The following is a 6156-nucleotide window of genomic DNA, read 5'->3' as shown; positions in this document are numbered from 1 at the left end:
GCTTCAGAGTGTTTTCCTTTTGTTCTTGGTAGGAATGGGGGCAAGTAAAGTTTTTGATATGAAACCTTAATAGTGCCATTCAGATGCCTCTATCAAAACATGGCTTCTGTGGGGTGTACATGATTAGTTCTAGCACTCAAGTGTAACTATAGAATGTGGCAGGAACTGGAGCTGCTGTAGCTCCTCTTATAAATTAACTTCAATACTCCAAATTCAGTTCAAGTTTTCCTATTTTGACTTTGTAGATTGAAAGAAATCCTTACTTCAGGGCCTATTCTGCTAAAATGCTTTACAGATCTAGACAAAAGTGTTTTGTGTATTTTCTTTAGGGGACCTCTTGTAGTTCCTCTAGACCAAGGAACTACAGCTTCCACTCAGGTTCTGTCATAATTTGAAGTACACAGAACTCCCATTTGTACTTTGTTTCGCTTTTAGGTGAATGTCAAGTCTTGATCTTGCCTGCAGGCCTTGAGCAGGGAGTGGTAGATGACTTAACCCTTGGTACAGATTAGCACAGCATTTGAACAGGGCCTGGAAAATAAGTTCCCATCTTGAGAAAGTGGGTAGTAGGCTAAGTGATACCTACCATGAGGCATGGAACTCTAGGAATGATCTCATATAAAACTTCTCTAATGGCAGCAAGTAAGGTGCCTTTCATGGTCCCAAGAGAAGAGTTGTTCTTGATGTATTTTTTTTTCTCTAAAGACTGAGGTCCTTTTCATAATGCTGGTAAAGGGACTCCAATACCTAAATGGCTTTAAACCAAAGAGTGTGGGTTTAGATTAGACATTGGGAAGATTTTATTTTCTGTGAGGGTGGTGGCACACTGGCATAGATGGCCCAGAGAAGCTGTGTATGCCCTATCCCTGAAAGCTCAAGGCCAGGCTGGATGGGGCTCTGAGCAGCCTGGTCTAGGGGAAGGTGTCCCTCCCTGCCTGTGGTAGAGGGGTCAGGATGAGATGACATTTCAGGTCTCTTCCAAACAATTCTATGATTCTGTGAGCATTCTGCAAAGATGTTACACAGCTTTTTGTAGTAATCTGGAACAGAGCAATACTCTTAGCCACGTGTTGAGCAGGTCCCAGTGAACAGAGACACCCCTCTGTGTGTGTAAGGTGCTTGCCAAGTGTATCTGTTGCTGACTTGAACCATTTCAGTTATCAATGTCTGGGACTATCTCAGGTTGAGAGAGCAGCCCTAACCACCAGGCTCCCTCCACAGCCCTTCTCAGGTCACATATTGCTTCTTCCACTGGCCAGCTTCAGTCCCCAGCTTAACTTGGGCCTGCAGGCCCTGCTCTGGCAGCTGGAGGCTTGGTTATGTGCCACAGTAGCCACGTTCTTCGTGACTTAGGCTCTAGATACCTTCATCACCTTGCCTGCAGAGCCACAGAAGGTTGAGGTTGGAAGGGATGTCTGGGGATAACCTGGTCCAGTCCCCTCCTGTGCCAAACAGAACACTGCTGGTGTCTTGTTCATTTGAAGGTGTTAATGTCTGAATTGCTTTAATATATTAATTCAAACGTTGTGATTCAAAATGAGATGCTGTGCTTTTTTCTCTGAACTAGTGCCTGTCAACAGGCATCGAAGCACCCAGTGTGACTGCTCTCCCTGTCCTCAGATGCTTCTGGCACAGCTCCACACCATCTGCAATGAAATGCTGGGGAGTTTCTGCTTGTTTAACACAAACTGCTCTTCTTAAAAGAAAGTCAGACACCCTCACAGGGTATTGGGCTCACTGATAGCTGAAAGCAGTGGCTCTGGTCGGTCTAGAACAGATTTTACATTGCTACAATGCACTGCTCAGCCTGTGCATAATTTCTGGGAGTTATGGTCCCATCCAGAAGTGCTGTTCCATAGCCAGTCCTTGCAGTGTGATGTACTGAGCATAATTCAACAGCATTTGACTGCTGACTGAACAGGGCAATTGGCTTTTTACTGTGAGAGTGCAGAGCAACATGTCCCCAGTCCTTCCTCAAGTGCTGTGCTGTTTCCATCAGCACAGGCAGATATAGCTCCTGGGAGGAGGGTGGCAGTGCCACCATGGCTGCTGCAGCTCAGGTCAGGTGCTCCTGGCACAGCTCTGGGACACAATCCAAGTACCCAGCCCAGCTCTGAAAGCCTTTGGCGTGGCGTTAAGTGACAGGTGTGGCAGGTGAAACAGCCTTAGCAGCACTTACTGAACTCGTGGGGTGCAAAAGAGGAGTATGCTCCGTGCTGCTTCTGAATAAAAATGTCTGCAATTGATTTATCGGCAGCTATAAGATGGTTTATTCTAACACAGTCCCTCCAGTGGTGCAACTATTGCAGGTCACTCATAGACAGATGATTTCCACAGTTCTTTCTACAAAAGTGGGGGTTTCCAGAAAAAGGACAGCTGCAGAATGGAAATGGGTGGAAACTGATTATCAGTTTAATGTTAACCAGTCTTTGGTTAGTGTTGCAGAAAATAAATTCCCGACTGCAGTTTCCAGGGCTATATTTAGCATGTGAGGTGCAGCACCTTCCCAGAGCCTGCCTGCATCTCCAGGGATATTCCATGGCTTGTGTCACCCCCAGCTTCCACTGCTGGGAGTCAGTCAGGTGGAGTTACAGACCCCTGTTATGGACCCAAGCATTTTGTGCTCACTTGGTGTCAGCCCTGCTTGTTTTAAGACAAAGACAAGGCATTTACATCAGAAAAAGCTTCCTCACCTCTGGTAGGCTGAGACAAACACGGCCCTGCTCCCTGAGGCACAGGACAAGGCACGCAGTATCCATGGGGGGATAAAGGCAGAGCCTGCCAGCCTGCCATTAGCAGTGGCCAGAGTTAATCACCCTGTGTAATCAGGAGGTTAATCGGGGAAGCTGATGCTGGAAGTTAATGTTCAACTAAGGGCAAAGAATTTTTTGAAGTCATTTCCCCAACAGAAGGGGCAGGAGGTGCAGAGGAGGAGGGAAAGAGGAGGGATCTTGATCATGGTGAGGATCAGGGAACCCTTTCAGGCACTTCTTTGACAACGAGTTTGTTTGGGATTTTTAAAATAGACCTATTTATTTTTATTTATTTATTTATTTGTATCTGAGTTTTTATTTTTCCTAGATACAGGTTTGGGGCAGTTCCTCCCCGGTGCTGCTGAGCTGCTGGTGCAGCTCAGGGTCAGGGCAGCCTTTGCTGGGCACTAGTGTGTTTCCCTTTGCTGGCAAAGAAAACAGGGGATACCAAGTCACAGTTGTGTATCCCCATAGCCCACCCTGGTTTTGCATGAAGCAGTTGGTGATTGAATTAAATCTTCACTACAGGTAGATGAACTGGCCTAAAACATTTTGGGTGGGGAACACAATAGGTCTTGCTCATTAAGCATGCAAGGCAGTCTACAGAAGAGAGCCTTAAAAGAGCTGGGAAAGGATGGCAGTAGTACTAATTAATCAAAATACAGATATATCCTGAAAACAGGAAGTGGTATTTGCCTGCAGCTGAGAGGAGGGATATTCCCTTTTTTGCCCTTTTTTGGTTTTTTGGTTTGGTTTTTGGTTTTTATACTCAGTACAAACCCCATCTAATATAAGACACACAACATGCATTTTTTGGAGTCAGACTATGTGATTTCTTGTTTCCTAGGATCACAGAACCACAGACTTCTTTATGTTGGAAAGGATCTTTAATATCAGTGAGTCCAACCACTGATCCTTATCGGTCCCTTCCAAACTGAGATATGATTCCTTGATTCTCCAGCACCAACAGTGTGTAAGTATGGGGAAAAGTTGTTAAATTTACCTTTAACTTGAGGAGGGATGCCCATTAAAGCAAACAGCTTTTCCCTGCCTTCCCTAGGTGCTTCTCCATAAAAAGAGGAAGTGCTTTGTCCTGCACCTCTTCAGGTACATCTAACCCAAGCACATTAACCAACTGCAGTTTCACTTGCACTTTCTAAGCTGTTGCAATAATGTCTCTACCTTTTTTCTTTTTTCGTTTTTTTTTCTTTTTCCTCTCCTCTTTCAAGTTACCGAAATGTGTGTTCTCTTTCATTGACTTGACATTTATGCCATCTTAATTTAAAATTACTTTGTTTCATTGTTCATCTTTCATCCTTTGGCTTCTGCCCACTGCATGTTTTTGACTACACTCATCACTTTGTTCTTTAGTCAATATTGGTTCTTATTCTAAGTTATGTTTATGGTGGAACAGTACATGCCAATATTGCTAAGCCCTTTCTCCCCACCCAACAACCACAGGACCGATTCAGGATGACAGATGGTGTTTTTAGCCTCCAAATTCTTTGCTCTAAGCATATCTTACAGCAGTTGCTTCTGTGTTTCTAATTTTGCCTGATGCAGGCAGCCTCCCAGCCCCAAGTGACCCAAGTTTTTGCTTCATTCAATGCTTCTTCACCCATAAAGCCTGGGAGCTGGAGCCTCAAAGCAGCTGCTAGAGCTGAATCCCACCAGTGTCATGTAGCACACATCCAAGAGCTGGAGTTCCACACAGCACTCCCTCAAGTGTTGCATTATGATGCACAAGTGTGCATGCTATGGTGATGTGAATACACATGTTTTCTGGCCATCATTTTAGATATATAGAGCCAATATATCTTACTGTCTTTATTTACCCTCTACTCTCATCATGCATAGAAATGAAATGTACCTATTTAATGGGAAATGAAAGTATTGAAATGCAAGATGAAAGTAGTGAAATCAGCTCTTTCAGGTCAGATGCAATTTGACAAGAGCGCTGTGAGCCTTGAAGCCAAAGACAAGGGCTGCCAGCATTTCTGCTTTCTAACAGCAGCATCACAGTGACTCAGGTATTAGCTCAGAATTGAAGCAGCTAGCACCCCAAGGTAGTCATGAGGATCCACAGGAACTTGAACACCCTCTCTGATGAGCACATGCTTTTCTTAATCTACAGCTGAATCTGTGGTTGCTGAAGCCAGAAGCTCTTCACTGTCTCTATTTTGAGTGTGTTAAAAATAACTTGAAGTAAATAGAAAAGCTATTTCATGTATTTTAGGGTCAGTTTAGTCTTTTTCTCTTTGTCTGCCCTTCCTTAACTGAAGAAAGGCCTGAGGGACAGAGGACTATGAAGGGCAAGGAGCACCTCAAAGCCCCCTGAGCATTTCAAGTGCTTTCCTGTGGAGGAGTGGGTGTGAAGGATGTGGCGATGACCAGGCTTTGGAGAGGATACATGGTTTGCAAATGCAGCTTCTGCTTTATGAGTCCCGATTTAGAGGCCCAGCGTGATGTTTTCAGCAGTAAATCACTAACTATTTTCAGCAACAGGGAGTTTAGCATATTGCCTCACACCAGCCTTTCTTCTGCCTGTGACCTCTCCAAAGGGGCAGTGCAAACAGTAAAAAATAATAACAGAAAAGGAAGTACTGAGCTAAGATCAGGGTCTTATGACTCTTGGTTTTCATATGCGAAGAGCCTTCACCCAGCCTGGCCTGGAACACTTCTGGGGCATCCACAGGTGCTCAGGGCAACCTGTGCCAGTGCCTCACCACCCTCAGAGCGAAGAGCTTCTTCCTAAGCAGAGCAGCCTACTTGTTAAATGCAGACCAGGGAGAGGACTGTGCTCTGCTTTGGGGTTTTTGTAGTGATCACTGGGATTGCTGGGAAATTTGTGTTCCGTTAATTCCAAATGATTAGCTAAGGATTCAGTAACTTGTGATTCCCATTAAGCAGTGATGATTCAGCAAGGCAGAAAACAACTCATGTCAGGGACTGTGCCCTCAGGGCATGTCCCTAGGTTACCAGTACTCTCACCTGCCCTTCTCTGAGCTCTGGAAATAGATTCCAGAACTACAAGGAGCTGCCTTCAGCACGTGCTTCTGTTTGGCAGGTGGGAGGCTGTGCAGAGCCCAGTGCATCCCAGAACACCCCTGGACACCAGCAGCCATTCTTCCTCTCTCAATGCCTCTTCACAGCCCTCACTGATGATCCATTCAGCTGGATAAATGAGGCCTCCTTTGGGCACCCTGCATCCACAGAGGAGAGAGAAAAAAAATCCCACATCCTCAGAACAGCGGTGTTTTTTGTGAGTCCTAGAATAATGACAGCTTCTAATGTTATTTATGACTTTAGATTTAAGATTACATCTCGGTGTTGTGTTGATTTCCCCAGAAAAACCAGACTGCCATTTAAAAGTAATATTGCTATTATTTTAAATAACATATGG

Source organism: Molothrus ater, unplaced genomic scaffold (genome assembly GCF_012460135.2).
Source record: "Molothrus ater isolate BHLD 08-10-18 breed brown headed cowbird unplaced genomic scaffold, BPBGC_Mater_1.1 matUn_MA508, whole genome shotgun sequence".
In the NCBI taxonomy this organism is placed as follows: Eukaryota; Metazoa; Chordata; class Aves; order Passeriformes; family Icteridae; genus Molothrus; species Molothrus ater.
This window is presented reverse-complemented; position numbering follows the sequence as displayed.